Below are 22,806 nucleotides of genomic sequence, written 5' to 3'. Positions count from 1 at the left end.
CAGGTAAAACTGTACCCACAAGGCCATTCATGAACAGGTGCCTGGAAGGACGGCAGGAAGGCGTGCTCTGGAATATCACCAGCAGGTGCCTTGGGATGGTGGGATTCAGGTGATTTTTCTTCCTTCTTTGTATTTTCCTACAGTTTCTCATTTCTGATGCCAGCATTTCCGGTGTCATTCTTAGGTAAGGAGACCTGCACGTATGGGGGCTTTGGAGGGTCAAAAGGGAGTGAAAACAAGGCCCCCACAGGGACCTTGCCCCAAACGTCTGGCTAAAATCTGACATTACATCTCTGTGCTCCTCTTATGACCAAAGTCACCCTAAGCAACTCTTCTGTGCCTCAGTTTCCCCACCCTCCTTGTCAGTGAAGAGGATGGTCTGGCTGGGACTGTCTTTCACTCTTTACCAAGTCTGTAGCAAGCCTCCTGCTTGTGCCAGACCTTGGGGAGGGACCCGGGATCGGGCAGACACGGAGACAGCATCCTCGCGGTGTTGGGTGGGAGGGAGGCCTTGTACTTACCATTTCCTGAGGAGGAAATGAACCTCAGAGATGTTTAGTGCCTTACTCGAGGTCACACAGCCAGGAAAGGGTGGAGCCTGGGAGACAACTGTGGGTCCTGGGTTTGTGGGCTGGCGATGCCACCTCTCTGCCCCTCCTCAGTGCCAGGTGACATGATCTGTGTTCCCGGGGCCAGGCCGTGGACTGAGGGCCCTGCTAAAGTAACGGCCTTGGCGTTGTAGTCCTCGTTGGGAAAGAGAGGTGACCCTCACCACATTCAGGGTGCGTTCTCCCCCTCGGCCCAGAATGGTTTCACACTCTGCATTTGGCCATTTTCTTTTCAAAGCCCTGATTTCTGCTCTTTCCTGCTGTTGGGGGGCTTCCTTCTCTAATCTGCTTTCCGAAGCTAATGTCTGCCCCTCCCTGCAGCTCATCCCTGGTATTTGGGATCCCGCTAGGAGCCTCATTTTCAAATTAGCCTAGGGCTGTATGGTCTGAGCTGAAAATACTCTTTGCAGCTGAGAAGTACCCTGGAGGCTGCCCGGGCGCAGGGGGTGGGGTGGGGATGGATGAACTAACTCTGTGCTGGGGGACCCACTTAACTTGTGAAACCTCTGGGGCCATGCAGGGTCTGTCTGATGGGTCCATTCTTCTGAAGCACCAGGCTCAGTGCTTTACACACAAAACCTCCCCTGGCCCCACTGACTCCTCAACAAAGCAGGCATGAGTATGACCCATTTCACAGATAAAGAAACTGAGGTCTGGAGAGGGTAAGTGACTTGCTCAAGGTCACAAAGCAGCGTCAGAAATCGAACACAACTGTCTCATTTCTGAGCCTGAACTCTACATAACGCCTGAGTCGGAGGGGGACACACACACCTGAGTCGGAGGGGGGAGGGGAGAAGAAACATGAGAAAGAGGAAGGGGCAAGCCTGGCGGGAAGCCTGGTGGAGACTGCTGACCTGTCACTTCACGGGAGCCCCGAGGACCTGTGGGCTGACCAGTGCTTACACCTTCCACGAGCACCTCCGGGAGCTCAGCACAGCTGACAGCGAGTGACGGGCATGTTAGACATTGCGTTTATGAATCTCTGTAGATTTAATAGAGACAGGCATAAATAGGAGGTCGAAATGGAGTTTATAGATACAAACAGGTATCTGGGCTGCAGCTACAGCTGTAAATATAAAGACGTGGCAATCATTTCCTCATTTGTCCATTCAGTAAACATCTCAGCCTCAGGAGGGAGGCTGGGCTCAGGGACATGCAGATGAAAAGGCACAGCAGCCACCTATAGCCACAAAGGGTGTCCTGCTGGGGATGCTGAGCAGCTGGACAGGTGGGTTCGAGCCAGCAGGTGCAGGAAGAGATGCTCACTGGGGGAGCGTGAAGGAGGAGCCCCCGACTCAGCTTGGGGTGGGTGTGGGAAGGACTCTCTGGAGGAGTGAGGCCAGGGTTGGGGGGGTCTTTTCATACCATACACACATGTGCATACATACAGATACACACATGTACAATGGAGGTATGATTCAGGCACAGTAAAATGCCCGGGTCACAGGTGTTCTTTTCAGCAAGTTGTATATACCCCTGTAACTGCCTCCCAGAACAAGACATAGACCATTTCCGTCACTGTCTAGTCAATACCCTCCTCTGCTGTTCTGATTTTTAATACCATAGATCACTTTTGTCTGCCCTAGGAATTTCTTTCTTTTCTTTCTCTTTCTTTCTTTTTTTTCTTTCCTTCTTTCTTTCTTCTTTCTTTCTTACTTTCCTTTCTTTCCTCTTTCTTTTTTTCTTTCTTTCTTTTCTTTCTTCCTTTTTCTCTCTCTCTCCCCTTCCTTCCCTCCCTCCCTTCTTTCTGTCTCTTTCTTTCTTTTTCTCTCTCTCTCTCCCCTTCCTTCCTTCCCTCCCTCCCTTCTTTCTCTTTCTTTCTTTTTCTCTCTCTCTCTCCCCTTCCTTCCTTCCTTCCCTCCCTCCCTCCCTCCCTCTCTCTCTCTCTCTCCTTCCTTCCTTCCTTCCTTCCTTTTTTTTTGACAGGGTCTTGCTCTGCCACCCAGGCTGGAGTGTAGTGGTATGTAACCTTGGCTCACTGAAACCTCGAACTCCCAAGCTCAAGCTATCCTCTCACTTCAGCCTCTTGAGTAGCTGGGACTACAGGCACACACTACCACACTTAGCTATTTAAAAAAAAATTTTGGAGGTGGAGATGGGGCCCCACTACATTGCCCAGGCTGGTCTTGAACTCCTGGCCTCAAGTGATCCTCAATTGGCCTCAGAAAGTGCTGGGGTTACAGGTGGGAGCCACTGTACCCGGCCTGGGATTTCATTTGAATGAACCATGCATACTCACTGAGCACATCTCAAGAGTCATCCATGTTGTGGTGTGAACCAGGAGCTTGTCCCTTTCTATATCCCATAATAAGGATGCACCACACTTGGCTTAACCATTTGTCTGTAGATGGACATTTGGAGTTATTCCTAGTTTCTAGTCAATATAAACAAAGCTGCTATGATCATTCCTAAGTAAGTCTTTTTGTGAGCATGTGTGTGCATTTCCCTTGACTAAATACCTAGGAGTGGAGTTGCTGGGCTATAGGGTAGGTGGATGCTTAACCATGTAAGAAACTGCCCAGCAGTTCTCCACTGAAGGTGTGTAATCTTACGCTCCTGCAGGATGCATGCAAGTTCCGGTTGCTCCACATCCTCACCAACGTTTGGTGATGTTGGTCTTTGGGATTGTAGCTATTCCACTGGTGCTGAATGGAGTCCTGGAGCATGAATTGGAGTTATCCACGAAACAGAGAGGGGCCAGAGAGAGGGCACTCCAGGCCTGGGGGTGAGAAAACCACAGGCAGGTGGGGGAAAAAAATAAAGAGGCTTTGGGGAAGGTGGGAGTGCTGGGCAGTCTGGAGGTGGGGTCAGTTGTGCCCAGCCAGGTCAGGGACTCTGGCCTGTGGGGGTTTCCTCTGGAGCACCCCAGATGCCTTCTCTGGGTCCGGGCTCTGTGGGGGACCCCAATGTGGCCTGGGGTTTTGGCTCCTTTGGCAGTCAGTATTTCCCTTGGTTCCTACTGGGAGAGTCAGGGAGGCCCATGACCGGTGACCGCATTTAGACAGGAGGGACTGATGTGGAGCTCTATGGCTGAACTGTGTAAGAAACGGCCCAACAGTTTCTCTGGTGCCTCCTGCTGCATGATGCTACCTTCCTGCTCTGGGACCCCACAACACTGCACCGTCCTGGGCTCCCCAAGGAGGCAAGAGAGTTAGGATCAGCGTCAAGTCTCAGCCAGACTCAGGCTGAGACCACACTCAAGAATACCAAAGTGCCATGGCTTGAGCGGTGGCTCCCCAAAGAAAAGTTCAAGTCCTAACCCCAAGTGAAGTCCTCACCCTTGTGGCTATGACCTTATTTGGAAGTACAGTCTTTGCTGGTGTCATTGGTTAAATTAAAATGAAGCTCTACTTGATTAGAGCGGTCCCTGAATCCAACGGCTGGTGTCCTGATGACAAAAAAGAAGAAACAGAGACACTAAGGGAAGACAGCAGCGGGGAGACAGAACCAGAGATGGGAGGGGTGCAATCATGAGTTGAGACACACCCCAGCCACCGGAGAGCAGAGGCTGGAACGGATCCTCCCTCAGTGCCTCCAGGAGGAACCTGCTTGCCAACGCCTTGATTTTAGACTTGCGGCTTTTTTTTTTTTTTTTTTTTTGAGAGAGAATCTCACTCTGTCACCCAGGCTGGAGTGCACTGACATGATCTTGGCTCACTGCAACCTCCGGGGCTCAAGCAATCCTCCCGCGTTAGCCTCCCAAGTAGCTGGGATTACAGGCATGTGCCACCATGCCCGGCTGATTTTTGTATTTTTAGTAGAGACAGGTTTTCGCCATGTTGGCAAGGCTGGTCTTGAACTCCTGGCCTCAAGTGATCCGCCTGCCTTGGCCTAGGACTTCTGGCCTTCTGAACAGTGAAGAAATGGAGGTTGAGTTAAGCCACACAGTTTGAGGTAACGTGTTACAGTGGGCCTAGCGCCTGAATACACGAAGCCAGGAGGGCCGCTGTGCCCTCTGCCCCATGCTTCCCTCTGGATCCATCCACTGGCATTCTTCTCTCCCTGGAGAATCACCTTCCAGCATCCTCTCCAATTTACTCCCTGACCCCTCCAAATCCCAGCCCCTGTGCCAGCTCCTTCACAGAGCTCCCCAACTGAAGTGAGACCCACGCAAGGCCTGTGTCCCCCTTGTCCGTGTGCAGAACCTGACACCCTGGGCCTCTCAACCAGCATTTGCTGGATGAATGAATGAATGAAAGAATGAATGAATGGATACTTGCACTCTGCAGCAGTTTGCAGCCCCTCATGAGGTTCTGCTGCAGAACCATGTTTCTGCAAAGCAAACCTGACCCAGAAGGCACAAGTATGTGAGCTGGATTTGGGGCGACAGCTCCCCTCTCTACAATGGAGCACGGAGATCATTTTACTTCAGCCAGCCCCGGCTGGGCTCTCCCCTGCGCAGGTGATTAGCAGGCAGCTTAATTGGCCTGGCAGAGCCATGGGCTAAGCGGTGGGGAGGGCAAGCTTGCTCATTACTTCCCTGACCCGCTGGGACCTTCCAACCACAATGCAGGACCAGCAGCGATTTCTGCAGGGAGAGGCAGGAGCCTGCGGGGCCCCGGAGCACTCGACACCTGGAAAGGACCCAGGCCTGGGAGGTTCTGCACTGTGGCTGTAGGGCTTGCTGGCCATGGGTCTTCCATCCTGTCAGCACACGGCCCTGGCTCTCCATGAGTGCAGGGGCTGGTCTGCTGGTTGCCGTGTCCTCAGTGCCCAGCCAGTGCAGGCCGAGGCAGGGCTGCTGCGTCACACAGCCCCGGGAGCTCCTTCCACCTCAGCTTCTGTGTGAATGGCCCCCCTTGGACTTGTGCATCTTGGCAGCCCTGGCTCCCAGCACCCACCAGGAACTCAATGAGTGTGCACGGCGGTGGAGGGCACAGGCCACGGTGCTCAGGTTCATAGCACTGACCAGCAGGTCCAGAGGCCTGGGACACAAATGCTTTTTCCTTAATGCAAGCTTCTGGGTCCTCCTGAGCCCAGTCCAAATGCCAGCTCCTTCATGGTACTCCACTCAGGGCCAGTTTCCCCTCCTTCCTGCCCCATACAAGCCCCTATCCCCACTTCCCACGAATGCCACTGTGATGGTAACTGTCACCAAGAGCTTGCTGCGTGCTTACTGCGTGCCGGGCACTGAGCCATGGCCCTGGGCGAGTGGCTGCATTCTATCCTCACTGCAACACGGTGGGGCGCACGCTATCATCCCATTTTAGAAATGCCAAAACTGAGGTCCTGAGAGTGAAACAGTCTGCCCAAGGTCATGCAGCTTGTAAGCCGCAGAGGCAAGAATCTGACCCAGGCCCCTCCAACCCAGCCCCACCTTCCAGCATGCTGACCGTCACCATGGCAGACACCTGGAGTCTGTGCCTGCTGTGCCACCCTCGAACCCCTTGAGGGAAAGGAGAGGGTGCCCCGGTGTTCTCCCCAGGCTCCAAGCACAGAGGCCCACTTGGTGTTTGGAGAACAGAGGCTGTCGGGCTGCAGGACTGGGCTCCGGCCCCTCCCTCCCTTGTACTGTTTACTTATGATCTCTCTCTCGACATTTCGCCCCCAAATGCCCAGAGCCTGGCACAGGGCCTGGCACAAGGAACGCCCAGTGAAAGTTGGTTACATTCAACCCAGTTGGAGGCACGAGCCCAGACATGGGAGTGACAGGGAAGGCTCCCCTGAGACCAACAGTGGCCTGACGCCCCCTTCAGCCTCCGGGACCCCACCTGGGTCTTGGTCTGTTTTCCCTCTCTCTCTGCATGAGCACTGGCGCCCTTCCAGGCTACGCCGGTTGCTGTGACAGTAGCCCCTTCCCCACACGGCAGGGTCTGTGACACCCTAGCCATGCCCACTGCAGCCTTCTCGGGAGAACTGGGAGGAGAGAGAGGGTTTTTTGTTTTTGTTTTTGTTTTTTGAGAAAGGGTCTTGTTCCGTCACGCAGGCTGGAGTGCAGTGGTGTGATCATGGCTTACTGCAGCTTCTGCCTCCCAGGCTCAAGTGATCCTCCTGCCTCAGCCTCCCAAGTAGCTGGGATTATAGGCATGCACCACCACACCTGGGTAATTTCTTTTATTTTTTACTAAAAAAAATTTTTTTTTGAGATGGAGTCTTACTCTGTCACCAAGGCTGGAGTGCAGTGGTGTGATCTTGGCTCACTGTAACCTCCGCCAACCGTGTTCAAGCAATTTTCCTGCCTCAGCCTCTCAAGTAGCTGGGATTACAGGCATGCACCAACATGCCCAGATAAATTTTGTATTTTAGTACATGTTGGCCAGGGTGATCACGAATTCCTGACATCTGGTGACCTGCCCACTTTGGATTCACAAAGTGCTGGGATTACAGGTGTGGCCATCAGGGTCAGCCTATTTTAAAATATTTTTTATTTAAGGTCTCACATGTTGCCCAGGTTGGTCTTGAACTCCCAGCCTCAAGTGATCTGCCTGCCTCGGCCTCCCAAAATGCTGGGATTACAGGTGTGAGCCATCACGCCCAGCATAAAGAGAGGTTTTTACGAGGTAGGAGCAGGAGACACCAGAACACATGAGAGTGTGTGAGGTGGCCATGGATGGCTGCTGACCCCCAGAGGGAGGGCGGGGAGAGGTGGGGTGGCTGGGGGTCAGCTGGTTGCCTCTGGAGCAGGCCACACTCCAGCCATGCTCCTGTTGGGCCCAGATGACCATGGAGGCATCCCCAGGGAATGTGGGGGACGGGGGTCTGGCAGCTCCTGACAGCGGCCCCATTGGTGGGGACACTGCCATTCTTCCAGGGTCGGAGGGAAGTACCCCAGGTCCGGACTGTGGGTAGAGGCCAGGACAGCAAAGGGGAGCAGGGTGAGGGGCCATGCGGTGGCTGGGGCTGAAACCGCTGTAGGGGCATGCATGATGCCCACTTCAGAAGCTCCTGGACACCTCTGGGCACCTGGTGTAGGTGAGGTGGGCAGGGTCCTGATGCCATGTGGGGGAGGCCGAGCCCGTGGGCATTAAGCATTCCCTAAAGGAGGAGGTCCTGGTTGAAGGTGCTCACATCCTTTGATTCTGAAACAGATGTGAGAGACGAGGAAGGGAAGGGGTAGAGCGATGGAGTGCCAGGGAGAAAGCCAGAGCGGAGGCACCTCCGGCTAATGAGTAGAGAGGCAGAGACACGGGAGAGGGCAGGGCGGGAAGAAAGGCAGAGATGAAACGTGTTGGAAGCGCCGAGTTAATGCAACTACTAAGTGGTTCATATTTCCCAGCTAATAAGACCCCCTCTGCAGGGAGGAGGGGACGGGACAAGAAAGCACCGTGGTTCGAATGACTCAAGGCGCTGGAGCTAATGAAGTCACCGGGGATCGGAATTCCTCGGATACCTCGGACACGGCTCTGTGGCAATGCTATTTTAATTCAGTCTGAGGATGACAAAGGGAAGGGAAGTCTCCTGTTAACACGACAAGCTTGGGGTACAGGAATTGGGGGTTGAGGAGACAGGAACACTGCAAGGGGTTGTCTGACATGGGACAAAGGACTCAGGATGGACACAGAGACAGGGAGGGGTGAGACACAGTCCTGGGAGGCAGTGAGCGCACCACAGATACACTTAGGGTGAACTGCACTCCTCGAACACAGCACAACGAAGCCCATCCGTCCATCAGCTAGTATTATTCCAGAGCCGCAGGCATGGGAAGGGCAGAGACCAGCCAGACTCAGGTCCCACGGGGCTGACCTCTCTGATTCCAGGCTGGAAGCAGCACCCTATTCTTTCAGCAGAAAGTACAGACTCCTCTGGGGAAGGGGGTCTTCCTCTGCCCACCTCTCAAGAAGCATCTGGCATTACCTCCTCCCTCCCCAACGTGCCAGTCCTCTGGGTCTTTCCTTCCTTCAGATCCTCTTTCCTGCCTTGGGGCCCTTGCACCTGCTATTTCCTCAGCCTGGAATGCTCTCTGCTGCTAACTCCTATACCTCCTTTAGCTTTCAGGCCTCTGATCAAATGCCGCTTCCTCTAGGGTGCTGTCCCTGATGCCCCAGACCAGGACAGGGCCTTGGACATTGTGTTAGTTTCCCGTGGCTGCTGTAACAAATGACCACAAAGCGGTTGCTTAAAACAATGGAAATTTATCCTCTCACAGTTCTGGAGGCCCAGAGTTCAAAATCAAGGTGTTGGGAGGGTTGGGTCCCTCTGGAGGCTCAGAGAGAATCTATTTCGTGCCTCTCCTGGCTTCGGGCAATCCCTAGTCTTGCTTGGCTTTTGGCTGCATGGCTTCAATCTCTACCTGTCTTCACACAACCCTTTTCTCCATGCATCTGTTTTCTTTTTAGTCTCTTAAAAGGACACTATCATCGGGTTTAGGGTCCACTCCAATCCAGGATGATCTCATCTTCAGAGCCTTACCTTAATGACATCTGCAAAGACCCTTATTCCAAATAAAGACACTGTCCTAGGCTATTCTTGCACTGCTATTAAGAAATACTTGAGACTGTAATTTATAAAGAAAAGAGGTTTAATTGGCTCACAGTTCCACAGGCTGTACAGGAAGCGTGGCTGGGGAGACCTCAGGAAACTTACAATCAAGGCAGAAGGTGAAGGGAAAGTAGGCACATTTTAGATGGCCTGAGCAGGAGGAAGAGAGAGAAGGGGAGGTGCAACACGCTTTTTTTTTTTTTTTTAGATGGAGTCTCACTCTGTTGCCCAGGCTGGAGTGCAGTGGTGCGATCTTGGCTCACTGCAACCTCCGCCTCCTGGGTTCAAGTGATTTTCCTGCCTCAGCTTCCCCAATAGCTGGGATTACAGGCACATGCCACCATGCCCGGCTAATTTTTGTTTTACTATGTTGGCCAGGCTGGTCTCGAACTCCTGACCTCAAGTGATCTGCCTGCCTCGGCTTCCCAAAGTGCTGGGATTACAGGTGTGAGCCACCGTGGCTGGCACAACACACTTTTAAACAACCAGATCTCTTGTTTAAAAATGTGGCACCCTCCCTTTCTCTCTCGCTCCCACTCTGCCATGTGAGACGCCTGCTCCCCCTTCACCTTCCTCTATGATTGGAAGCTTCCTGAGGCCTCCCCAGAAGCACATGCTGCTATGCTTCCTGTATAGCCTGCAGAACTGTAAGCCAATTAAATCTTTTTTTTTTTTTTCATAAAAAAACCCCAGTGTCTTGAGAACTCCATATCATGAGAACAGCACCCAGGGGATAGTGCTAAACCATTAGAAACTGCTCTCATGATCCAGTCGCCTCCCACCAGACCCCACCTCCAACAGGCCTGACCCAACTGGATTGGGTCATGGCCCTGCTGCATCCATGATGTTCAGCCAGGGCAGGTGCCTTGCAACTACTGCCGAGTGACTGATGGGACTGTTGGGCCCTTGGGAAGCCTGGTGGGAGCAAGGGGGAAAGGACACACCCAGGGCCACCCCACCGAGGCCATAGCTTTTGGTCCCACAGTGAAGAGTAGCCAGGAGGCCCCCCACCGACAGCCAGAACTGGAACGGGCTTACAGGTCAGCCAGCTTAGTGCCTGTGTTAACAACTGGGGAGAACAAGACCCAGAGGAGGCCAGGCACGGTGGGTAGTTCACACCTGTAATCTCAGCACTTTGGGAAGCTGAGATGAGCAGATTACCTGAGGTCAGGAGATCAGCCTGGTCAACATGACGAAACCACGCCTCTACTAAAAATACAAAAATTAACCAGGCGTGGTGGCATGTGTTTGTAGTCCCAGCTACTTGGGAGGCTCAGGCAGGAGAATTGCTTGAATCCAGGAGGTGGAGGTTGCAGTGAGCAAAGATCACACCACTGTACTACAGCCTGGGTGACAGGGTGAGACTCTCTCTCAAAAAAAGAAAAAGACTCAGAGGAGACCAAGGGCCTCTCTGAAGGACACGGTGTGACCACATCACATCCTCAGCACTCTTCCTGTCCCCTTGCACTGTGTTCCCTGCCCGTAGCATGGATCTGAAACTTAGGGCCAATTCTCAGGACAGGATAGGGAAGGCATGGGTAGGAGCCCTGAGATGCCAAGGACGAGGTGCCGTCAGCTGGAGTCACTCCCACAAGCTTAGCCTTCAGAGGTTTCCTCTCAGTGTCTGCAAAGAACTCCAGTTTTCCTTAAGTAGTTTCATTTTGCCTAATTATCCTCCAGCCGCAAAGCGAATAAGAGGCGTGAGGGATTAAGGAGAATCAAGAGGAACAGGCATTAGGGCTGTGAGCTGGAAGTGGGGAGGATGGGGAAGCCAGGGCAATTGGAGAGTCGGGTCAAAGCATATACAAGTTGCACTCCCTTTGAGAAACAGTATGTCAGAGTGGCTAAGAGAGTAGGCTCTGCACTCAGACTGACCTGGGTCTGAGATCCATATGGCCACTGGCTAACTCAGGGACCTTGGGCAAGTTCCTTGACCTCTCTGAGCCTTATTCCACATTTGTAACTTCAGAATAATGATGTCTACTCCAAACATGGATTGTCAGGATTTACTGAGAGAATGGCACCATGCCTGGCTCTCAGTAAGGCTCAATAAACAATAATGATTATGCACAGAGGTCAGAGAGGGTAGAGGAACTCGGAAAGTTATAAAAAGGCTCAAAATCCCTGAGTTTGATTCTAAATGTCTTTGCAATCTAGTCCAGGAAGGCAGGGTCATGTCTGTCTTGTGACTACTGCACTGGTCCCAGCAACCAGCAAGGTTCCTGCCTATTGGAGGGCCTCCCTGGCTCCTGATTGAAAGGAAGAATCAATGAGTGTGTGAGTGAATGAAGGGCAACAGCCTTCCTTCTTTGCAGCTGCAGAGGCTGGGCAGTTATTGGGCCATGCAGGACTCAATCAGTCTGCCCTTTCTTGTTTCCTGGTGCCCTCCAGCCTTGACGCCATGTTTAGGCCATTGATATTCACAGAATAATTTCCAGCATTGATTACTGAGATGGAACACCCTCCCTCCCAAGCTCCGCCACCTTCCTCAGTCCTCCCCACCACAGGCGACTCCACCGAGTTTCCTGATTAATTCCCCTCCATAAACATTCTGATGAAGCTGCCAGCTCTCGCCAGGCAGCCTCCCAGAGCAAGGATTATTTCACAAAGCTGCTTTTCTCTTTGTGACCTGTGTTCATTAGCTGCTGCAAGGGTCACAGTCTGGGCTGCTTCAGTGGGGCCACCTCTGGGCAGGCAGTTCCCCTGGAGGAGAAGCTTTTCCCAGCCTGCCCAGGGTGGAGAAGGTCACCCCTGCCCAGACCCAGTGGCCTGGAAGCCGTGGGAAGTAGCACATTCCTGGCAAGGGAAGAGATGCTCTCAGTGGAGAAAATACTAGGTGGAGGCGCATGACACTTCTGATATTCAGCCATTTGCTGACCCATGAAAATGGCAATTCAATTTAATAGGACCCTCTGTGGTTGAGCCTAGAGAGAGGGAGGGGAAAAAGGAGTGAGGGGTCTGGAGTCAGAAACACAGGCAGTCCTGCTCTGTGTCTTCTCAGCTGTGTGGCTTGAGGAATGTGGCCTCATCCCTCTGGGCCGACTTGTCAAGTGTTGATAGCCACAGCACCGCCTTGAAGGGGGGTGTGTAGTTTCAGTGCAATCATTACATCGCAGCCTGCTTCTGTGGCTGCTGCAACATCCCTGTGCCCTCAACAGCAGCTATTTTAGCAATAACGAGTGAGTCGGGGGCACTGGGAGAGTGCAGCTGCCCACTGACTGGCTCCCCAGGTGCCTACCTTCACTTCTTCGGAGTCACTTCTCTGGCAAAGGCACCCAGGGGGTCCAGGAGACCTTGGACACAATGGATTTTAGTGGCAACCAGAGAGGTCCTCTATAGCCCATTTCCATGAGTGGATAAACATGGTGCCTGGCACAGACGGGATCCTCAACAAACTGGAATGAATGAGACAAGTGTATCAGCTGATGTCTTAGAACACAGAATTCAGCTTTGAGAAGTAAAAGATACAAAAAAAGTCATAGGAGGTTGGAGAGTGGGCATGGTGGGAGAGCAGCAGCCAGTTCCTGGGGGTGGGTTAGCAGGTGCTTTTATGGGGCCCTGGAAGTCACTGGCACTTTGGGCCTAAGGGTGTGGCGAGGGTCTGGGGTGCTGTCCGTGGTGCTGAAGCACAATCACTGGTGAGGGCAGCTGTCCTTTCTGTGCCTGTGCTCAGCGGAAGCCTGTCCCCCTCCTTCAGGAATTCTGAGTCCAGAAAGGAAAGAAGCAGTGGAAAGGGGGGCAGAGAGTGAGAGGTGAGGCCTGCACAAAAGGTTATTGGTCAGACAATCACTGCCAGACTGGAGGAAGCACTTTTGTTTTCACATTATTGCAGTCACCAAACACTAATTCCCTCATGAGGGAAACATCGGCATCTCTCCCACCAACATGCTCCGAATGCCATCCTTTTTTCATTGCTGTGTAGTATTCCATTACATGACCTATACATAACTACCACAATTTGTTAATTCATTCTATTTTTTTTTTTTTTGACAGACTCTTGCTCTCACTCAGGCTGGAGTGCAGTGGCACGATCACGGCTCACTGTAGCCTCAACTTCCTAGGCTCATGTGATCCCTCTGCCTCAGCCTCCTGTGTAGCTGGGGCACAGGCATGTACCATCATGCCCAGCTAATTTTTTTTTGTAGAGATGGGGTCTCCTTATGTTTTCCTGGCTAGTCATGAACCCCTGGGCTCAAGCAGTCCTCCTGCCTTGGCCTCTCAAGATGCTGAGGTTACAGGTATGATCCATTGCACTTGGCCCCAATGCCATCATTATGGCAAAAGTCAAATCAATCTTGTGTCTCCAAATTTGTGATGTGCACCCACCCTCATTCCTCTTGTCTGGAACCTCTCTGCAGGTCACTGCCCACTGCTCCTTCCAGCTCCAGGCCTTTTGCCCTTCCTACTTTCCATCATCTCATCTGACCCATCCTTTAGAGCCTGTCTCCAGATTCTCCTCTTCCAGGAAGCCTCCCTTGACCACTTCAGCCCACTCTGCCTTCTTGCTCCTCTGACCGCCTACTGAACTTGGAGCCAAGTTTAGCAAGCGCTGCTTTTCAAGATATTCTCCATAAGTGCTCTCTTTCTCCCCACTCAGTTGTGAGCTCTCAGGGGACCCAGTTCTTGCTTCTTTTACCTCCTTCCAGCAGAGCCAAGCCTGAATTCTGCATGAATATCAACATCAGCAGCAGTGGCATCAGCCACCACGAATGAGCACTAAGGCTGTGTTGGGGCTGTGCTGCACTTCCTGTGCTTTATCTCACTGAAAACCCATGGTAACTCTGTGAAAGCAGATCCTATGATTACCACCATTATAATAGGAGGCTCAGAGGGACGAGGTAACTTGCCTAAAGCTATACATGCATGAGAGCTAGGGTTCAAGCAAAGGTCTGCCTGACCTCAGGGTCTAGTTCTTAACCAGCAGTCCATCTGATTCATAGCAGTGACCCATAACGGCAACACACATTCTGAAACCAGTCCCACTCTGCTGTTTACTTATGTTAAGGCTGTACGCCTGAAGAACCAGCGCTAGAAGAATTGGGGATAGGAAGGTTTTTTTTTTTAAATCAGTACAGAGCAGAGAGCACTGCATTATTTTTCTGCCTCTAAGAACATTCTCATTACTTACAAATTACATTAATTTCTACAAACACTTATTGACACCCACTGCCTGCTGTGCACCCTGCGTTATGATGAGTACTGGATTAGACAGTCATAAATAAAACACACACTGGCACAGTCAGTCCGTGATAGAAGCTTTTAGAGAGAGAATTAGAAAAGGGCTCTGTGGCTCAGCCCCATCCTGGGGGCCCAGCCAATAGATGGCACCAGCTTCTATGCTTTTAGAAAGACCCTGGAGTGTCCTGAACACCGCTCAGACTCCTGCAGAGACATGAGAAACATGTGGGGCTGGGGCTCTGGAATTTTCAGGAGACAGTGAATCTTAGACACCTCTTACCTATTGGCTGCTTTGCTTTGTCAGGTGGTTGGATAACATCAGATTGCCCAGGAAGCCAAACTGACCCACAGGATGGGTTTCTGTGTATGTGTGTGTGTGTGTGTGTGTATGTGTGTACATGTGTGCGTGTGTAAGGGGGTGAGGGGTGCACATGCATGCCTATACATTTCTGCATTCCTTCTCAATTGGAAATATATCAATGCTGACAAGGAACAAGGGTAGAAGCATGATATAATCACAAGGTTGCTGGAACATGGGTGCATGGTGGGGAAAATAAGTGAAAATCAATTTTCCCCTGGATCTGTGTGTGTGCGTGCATGTGTGTGTGTGTATAAAACTCCAGCCAGTGAGACAATGTTCACTCCTCTGAACAGCACTCAACGCTAATGCTGGGCAGAGCAGGGGCTTTCTGGGGAGCTCTTGGAATTGCAAGATTGGGATGAACAGGGATGGGAAGAAAGATTTATGAAAGGTCTGGTCAAGTTCTTTCCACCTCCAGTCCCCAGAGAGGTCCCTCTGGGCAGCTTCTTGGTTTCAACTGGTCTCATGTTGGCCTGTACCAAGTAGCAGCCCCTCTGCTCTGAGACACCCCCGCCCCCCCCCACCCTCCTGAGCTCCACCCTGCATCCTCTTCCCTACATCTTTCCCAGAGGGGCTGTCATTGTGTCAAAAAAGCCCAGTGATTTTAAAAGAAACTTTCTCTCCTTGTGCTTTGATTCTGCCGCAGTTTCCCCTGGGTCTGCTAGAGAACAAAGGGCACGATTGAGTGGTAATGCGCCCCCAGTGTCTGCCTTGATTCCAGGCTCCTGTTGCTGGAGAGAATTTTGATCTCTGGTGTAGTGGCTTCCTCTTCTCCCTGCTGTGAGGGAAGAGTCAACATCCCCATGTGCTTCCTGTGAGAAAGAAGGACCTCTCAGTCACTGCAACTCAAAAGCAAGATCCTTTCACCCACTCAACAAATATTGACACCTACTGAATGCCAGACACCATCATAGTTGAGTGGAGTTAAGCAGTTGTCAAGTCTTTAGACAAAAACTTTGGCCCTTGTCTTATTCCATTTTTTGCTGATATACCAGAATACTGGAGACTGGGTAGTTCATAAAAAGCAGAGGTTTCTTTTTTACAGTCTGGAGACTGGGCAATCCAAGGTCAAGGGGCTGCATCTGGTGAAGGCCTTCTTGCTGTGTCATGTCATCCCATAGGCGGAAGGGCAGGAGGGCACATGCAAGACAAAGAGTGGAAGAGCCCCTATGACCTAATCACCTCTTAAAGGCCCCACCTCTCAACACTGTTGCATTGGGGATTAAATTTCCAACACACTAACCCAGGGGGACAGCAGCCCTCATGAAACTTGTGCTCTAGTGGAGAGTACAGTGGCTAGAGAGATACAGGGGCATATCCAGGCTCTACCGTTTGCCAACTGTAAGACCTTGAGCAAATTAATTAACATCTCTCAGGCTCAGCTTTTCCATCTTTAAAAGGGAGAGAACAAGAGCATATTAGTTATCTGTTGCTACAATAATGCTGCATAACAAACAACCCCAAATTCTAGTGGCCTGCAACAGTAAGCATTTGCTTCTCATGCATCTGCAGTCAGCTAGGGGAGAAGGATCACGGGTCTTATAGCTTTGTAGGCATTGGCTCGGCTCACTCCCACGTTTGAGAGTCAGCCAGCTGTTGGCTGGGATGACTCGGGTGACTTGGTTCTGCTCCATGTCTCTTTCATCTTCCATCAGGTTAGCCTGGGTGTATTATCCTGGCGATGACAGAGGTGCAAGAATGAGAGCCAGCCCCATTACATACATGATTTTTGAGCCTTTGCTTGTATTAGTTTCTAACATCCCATTGGACAACGGAAGCCTCTTGGAGGATTCCAGAGTGAGAGTGCAAGGAAACTACAAATTCACACAGCAAAGATGTGAATACAAGGAGGGATGAAGCATCAGTTCCATTTTTAAAGTCTACCATGGACTTTCCTCCTGGGGCTGTTGGGGGATAAAGGAGAATGGCATAAAGTCCTTGGCTCAGCTCCTAGTTCATAGCAAGGGCTACATCGGGAGCTAACTTAAAAAGAACAGAGGTCTTTGGGTGAATGAGGGCAAGGTTCAGGTAGGTCTTTTTCACTGTTATATCCCCAGTATGATAACTGCTGAATGAATGAGCTGACCACACGGTGAGTTGTTCTTGAGATCAAGGTGGCTGATTCCAGCAATTGTTCCAACCTACCTGCTGGAGGCTAATGGTTTCCCCTAGAAGGCCTTGGATGGAGCCATTCTTTGTCCACTATGGGGCTTCTTAGCCCTCCCAGAACTCGATATTTGGGTGAGAGGAATAGCTCCAGGAGCATACTGGGAGAGCATTCTCACTGTCAAAACTTCCAAAGAATGAGGAGGGAAGCTTCCTATCTGGGAGTGATTGTCGTATGGACCAGAGGTAGGAGGAGGGAGCAGGTGACCACTCAGATCCTTGTGCACACAAAGAACTACATTTCCCATCTTCCTTGGCAGTGAGATGAGGCCACATCACTGAGTTCTGGCCAGTGGGATGTGGGTGGAAGGGATCTATGCCACTTTCAGGCCTGTTCCCCCACCAAACCTCCTGCATAATCTCCCATAGCTCTCTCTTTCCCGGTCTTCTCATCAGATGCACAGGGTCCAGAGAGGAACTCCAAGGCTCTAGGACAGGGGTCAGAAAACTGAGGCTTACAGGCCAAATCCAACTCTCTGCCTGTATTTGTAAATAAAGCTTTATTGGAACACAGTCATGCCCATTCATTTCTAGGTTGTTTATGGCTGCTTTTGCACCACAACGGTAGAAATCATTAGTTGTCACTGAGTGGCCTGAGAAGCCTAAGATATTTCCCATCTGGTCCTTTAGGGAGAAAGCTTGTTGACTCCTGCCCTGGGGGATGGTGGAGCCACCACCCAGGATGGTAAGGAGCCTGGGGCCCTGGATGACTGTGTGGAGTACGGGCTCCTTCCCAAGAGCCTGCGCTGGACAGTGACACAGCAAGAAGGAAGCTTTTACTGTGCTGAGGCACTGAGATTTGGGAGCTGATTGTTTTAGCAGTCAGTCTACCCTGGATACACACTGCCCAAGGAGCTCTGACTCTGGGATGAGCAGAAACATGGCTTCCTATTCATCTTCATCCTCTCTGTGCCCTGCACACCTAGAAAGCTGACTTGTCTCCAGGCTAGGGCTCATGCAAGAACCAGTTGGACATCCCATAGTCGCTCGGACCTGGTGGCCTATCTGCCACCAGGGTGACTGCCATCTGGGTGAGGTCACTTTGACAGAGTGGTAGGGGTCCTTCTCTCCTCATAGGAGGATAAAGCAATAAGAAGACCAGAGCCAGGAACAGGAAGCCCCTGGGAAGCCCAGGCTGGTGCCAGTCTGGTGGTCCTGGTGAGGCAGCCTTGCTCTCAGACCAACCATTTTAGGAAACTTGAGCTTGAGAGTTTGTTGATTAATGGCTGTGCAATCCTAGATAAGTTACTTAACTCTCCCTCCCCAAGCTTCAGTTTTCTTATCTGTGAAATGTGATCAAGAGTGCCTATATCCTAGAGTTGCTGGTAATAGCAAGATCTTCAGCAGCAAGGGATGCCCCCACTCTAGAGTGCCATTTACATGCACAGTGCCATTTCTCTCTTACTCTTATTCTCCATGTTCTGGGCCCTGGAGCCATGTCCCTCCCCAGGAAACCCCCCTGCCTGCAGCCCTGGCTTCCCAGGCATGGCCCTGACACCTGGCACAGCCACCTGCACCTGGTGCTCACCTGCACTGGTTTCTCTCTTGAGATTTTGACCAAGAGGAATTGAGGGGGAGGGGGAGCTCAGAGGGTGCAAGGCAGCCCTGGAGCCAGGGGCCATGCTGGGCCACATGCTAGAGGAGCAAAGAGAAGAATCCAGCTGTTAGATGAGGGAAGTCGCCCCATGGAGAGGAACATCCTGGTCTCCAGGATACAGGCTACCCAGTGGAACTTTCTCTGCCCAGTGGAACGTTCTACATTTGCACCGGCGGCCAGGTGGGGGTGAGATCTCTTAGGCTCGGTCTTGGTTTATGACACGTGGCTACTGAGTACTTGAAATGTAACTAGTACCACAGAGGAACTGGACAGTAAACTTTATTTACTTGAAATAAATTTAAATTGGACTTAGTTTTGTTTTTTGAGACGGAGTCTCCCTTTGTTGCCTAGGCTGGAGTGCAGTGGCGTGATTTCAGCTCACTGCAACCTCTGCCTCCCAGGTTCAATCGATTCTCCTGCCTCAGCCTCCTCACTAGCTGGGATTACAGGCACCTGCCTGACAAATTTTTGTATTTTTAGTAGAGACAGAGTTTCATCATGTTGGTCAGGCTGGCCTTGAACTCCTGACCTCAAGAGATCCACCCGCCTCAGCCTCCCAAAGTGTTGGGATTACAGACGTGAGCCACTGCGCCTGGCTGGACTTAGTTTCAATTCAAAGTGGCTAGTGGCTGCCATCTCGATCAACATACAGCGAGTGCTTCCTAGTCAATCTCTCAAGGCCCTAGATACACTTGGGGTCTTTCCTGCCCTTATGCCAGGAGCTGTTTCGCCTTTACAAGCCCACCTCCTTTGACTTGAGCCACGCTCAGTGCGGTTGCTTCTGAAACCTGGAGGTTTAGGGCTGAGGTCAGCCCCAGCCTGGGTTCCTGGGGCTTGGCAAGGCTGCAGTGTTGTGTGTGTGTGCATGCATGCATGTGCACATGTGTGTACCTGCGGTGGGAGAGAATGGGCAGATCATGACAGAGGGAGCCAGGCAGGCATGATGGAGATGCAAGCCAGACACATGCTTTCCCCTTGGTGGGTGTGGCCTTGAACCTCAGCATTTGCCTGCAGTTTCCGCTGCACGAAGCTCTCAACAGCAGAAGGTTTGAAATGAGCTGTTCTGGGAATGTGTTTCCCAGGCCATGCATTCCCGAAGCAGCATTATTTATCCTGTTCCTTCTCAGACCCACTTTCAATTTTGCCTCCCGATCTGGCAGCTCCAGAGGTGTCAAAAAGAACAGGTGGAAGAGGAAGGGATTCTCAGATTTGCAGGACACGGCGGCACGCAGGGGCTATGCCACCACCGACTGGAGCAGAGTCACGCGAGCTCAAGCGCTCATGGTGCCACTGGTTTGCTAGGTGACCTTGGGCAGGTCAATGAACCCCTCTGGGTCTCCGTGTTCCCATCTGTTGAGAGGGTTAAGTGAGGCCTAGGACAGGCCTGCGAGGAAGCGAGGGGCTGGTGTCATGGGTGTCATGCCACACATCTCCTGCTGAGCCCAGAGACACCAGGAACTTGCTTCCAGGGAACAAACACGGACTAAGTCACAACTGCCATGACCTGGTAGCTTCTCACTTGGAGAGCGAAGGAACTCCTCAGTTAAATAAGATCTGAAGCCAAAGCGAATGCATGAAGGGGGAAAGGCAGTGGGGTGGTGAGGAGGGGCTGAGGAGCCAGGGCACCTCCCAGCACTGTGAGGAGACCTAGCCTCTGGCCAGGACCACTGTGGGGCTCTTGGGAAGAGGATTTGGAGGTCCAGAGTCCGTGTGCCCCTGCCCCCCACCCTAACTTGGCTAAACTGTTGGCATATTCTGTAACCCTGCTGGAGCCTCGGCTTTCTCATCTGCAAAATGAGGATGATGACAGCAACTGGGTCCTGTGAGGGCAGCTGGGACAATTCAGTGTGCTATTGTATCTGAAGCCTGGCACACAGTAGGTGTGCAAAAAATAACTCCAGCTGGTGCAGAGAAGAGGGCTGTTCAGAGAGGAGACTGGGATGATGGGACCTGCTTATACCTGTTTTAAATAAAATTTTTTGGTCTTTTTTCTTTATGCAAGCCATTCATTCCACAAGCTTATACCTTTTTAAGCACAGCCCCTAGGCCGAGAGAGAGCAGAGGAGCCTGAGGGGGAGAGGTGCCCAGAGTAAAAGCCCCTCTCCTGGCTGTGACCTTTGGCGACCCTTCCCCTGCAGGGCCCTGGAGCTCACCTCTAAAGGGAGGGGTTGAGCCAGCCCACCTGGAGGTCCCTCCAGTCTGAAGGTTTCCATAGGTCCCCTCCCCGCCTCCCCCACCTCCCTGCTCTAAGAGGGAGCCTGGAGGAGAGAGCCGGTGGGGGAGGAGGCTTCTGGCTTCCTTCCACCCAGCCTTGCCCTGGGGTTCCCGAGTACCTTGAATTCATTAGCGGCTGCAGCTCTGAGCGTTGATTAAAAAGACGCTGGTTTTTTTTCTTCCTTCTCTTTTCCTCTTGGTTCTTTCCCGGAGCAGTGATTTCAATTTGCAGCCGGCTCCCTCTGGGATGGAGGGGAGGGTGGGGCTGGGAGCTTGGCCGTGACTAGCTGGGGGTGGGGGCGGGGGTGGGGACCTGGGCACGCTCTCTTCCCTTTCTCTGCTCCTCTCCTCCCTTCTTCTCCTCCACGCCCCTGGCTCCCCCCTCTACTCCCCCTCCCTCAGTTGCAGGCCAGGATTTGACACACCTGCAGTGCACATTGATTGCCTGATTAAGGGAAGATTGATTGGTCCCTGCTGTCATTAGCATATAGTTAGCGGTGACCCCTCTGCTTGGCCTCCAGCCTGCGCTGACCTGAATGGCTCCAACAGCTCAACAGGAAATGGGAACTCGGCGAGAGGAGGGGCTGGCCTGGCCTGGTCTGGCTGTCAGCCCTGGGCCAATAGGGGACCCCTAGGGCCCTCTAGCCTGGCTGGGCCCTGGACCTTCCACGGGGATCAGTGGACCATCTTCCTTTCTTCTGAATGGGGAGGTTGAATGCAATGCTTTCTAAGTGAGAAGAGAGTTGTGCAGCCTTACCTCCCCAACCCTGCACCATCTTCTCCCGACCCTCCCAGCTCCTCCGCACACCTTGGACTTGAAGCGCCTTTAAGCCGAGCTTTCCTCTCCTTCTCGGAGACTTTCTTTCTTTTTTTTTTAAAGAGACAGGGTCTTGCTTTATTGCCCAGGCTGGAGTGAAATGGAGTGAACACGGCTCACTGCAGCCTCAATCTTCTGGGCTTAGGTGATCCTCCTGCCTCAGCCTCCCGCGTAGCTGGGACTGCAGGCGTGTGCCACCACACCATCTAATTTTTAAGTTTTTTGTAGAGACTGGCTCTTGCCAAGTTTCCCAGGCTGGTCTCAAACTCGGGGGCTCAAGTGATCCTCCCGCCTCAGCCTCCCAAACCGCTGGCATTACAGGCGTGAGCCACCGCACCCAGCTTCTCTGGGAGACTCTTGCTTTCCAAGCACATTCACTCTGGTTTCCCACAGGGAGAAGCAGCCAGCTGCTGGGTGTGTCAGGAGGTCCAGGTCCTCTCTTGGGCTCTCATAGCTCCTCCCTAGGCCACTTGCTGCAGGACTTGGGATTTTTTTGTTGAATGATTGTCTCCCCTTTGAGTCGCTGAGGGCGGGGAACCTGCTGTATCTGTATCTGTGGCCCAGCACAAACACCAGGGGTTAGAGTGCATATCTCCCCCTCCCTCCCCATTTCCAGGGGAAAACTATTTTGAAACTGTCAAGAGTACATAAAACTAGCTCTAAACACTGAAAGGGAGCCACAGTTCTATTTGCTTGGTGGCTGTAAAAGGTCTAGTTTTTTCCTAAAGCAAAACCCAGCAATGCCACTGCTCTGCGAGAGGTCAGGTGGATGACCCCAGAGCGCCGGGTCCAGCTGAATCTCCCAGCCACACCTGCTGGGACGGTGAGGTTGCTGCAGGTGGGAGCTCCTGCGTGGGGCTCATTCATTCTGTGTCCTCAGAACCCCACCCTGTGCAGAGCCTGTGGCTGGGGCCTGGAGCGGGGGCACACCTTGAACACAAGCTTTAGGGTCACGTTTGAATCTGGTTCAGTCACTTAGCAGCTTTGTCACCTTCTGCAAGCTCACCACCTCTCTGAGCCTGATTTTCCTCCTCTCTGAAATAGGATGACAATAACTATCCTAGAAGGATTGCTAAACGCTTTAATTGAGATAATCTATGTGCACAGCACATAGTAGGCACAAAGAAAAGGGAAAAGGAAGACTAACGTTTGATGTTTTCATGCTGCCATATTATGGTTTGCTTATTGGCCTCCTGAAAGCATGTTATTTGAAAACAAATATAAAGGATATTATAAGCTCTATCACCACAGGGAAGACGCCTCATCCATCCCAGCACCACTGCTGGTGCCTGCACAGTGTCAGGGACATGGCAGGTGTGCAAGAGATGTTGGGTGAGTTGATGGATTTTGGACTCAAGCTGCTCTGGGGCCCTGCGCAGCGCCCCTTGACAGGGTGCCTGGCTCAGCCCTGTGGGCTGAGATTCCTTGGCCGGGGCTTTTAGAGGAT

General features: G+C 52.1%; 1 long non-coding RNA gene across 1 annotated transcript; it reads right to left on the bottom strand.

Annotated features, from left to right (window-relative positions):
* Positions 1 to 969: 969 nt before the first annotated feature.
* LOC106635140 (uncharacterized) lies at positions 970 to 22,010 on the bottom strand. The gene is made up of 3 exons (XR_004664388.2): positions 20,968 to 22,010; positions 20,662 to 20,784; positions 970 to 15,377 (listed from the first exon to the last, which is right to left on the bottom strand). It is a non-coding gene; the product is annotated as an uncharacterized LOC106635140 (long non-coding RNA).
* Positions 22,011 to 22,806: the final 796 nt, after the last annotated feature.

The sequence above is a fragment of the Pan paniscus genome, chromosome 11 (genome assembly GCF_029289425.2).
Source record: "Pan paniscus chromosome 11, NHGRI_mPanPan1-v2.0_pri, whole genome shotgun sequence".
Classification (NCBI taxonomy): domain Eukaryota; kingdom Metazoa; phylum Chordata; class Mammalia; order Primates; family Hominidae; genus Pan; species Pan paniscus.
Note: the sequence above shows the minus strand (reverse complement) of the source record. Positions and strands in the feature narration are given on the sequence as shown.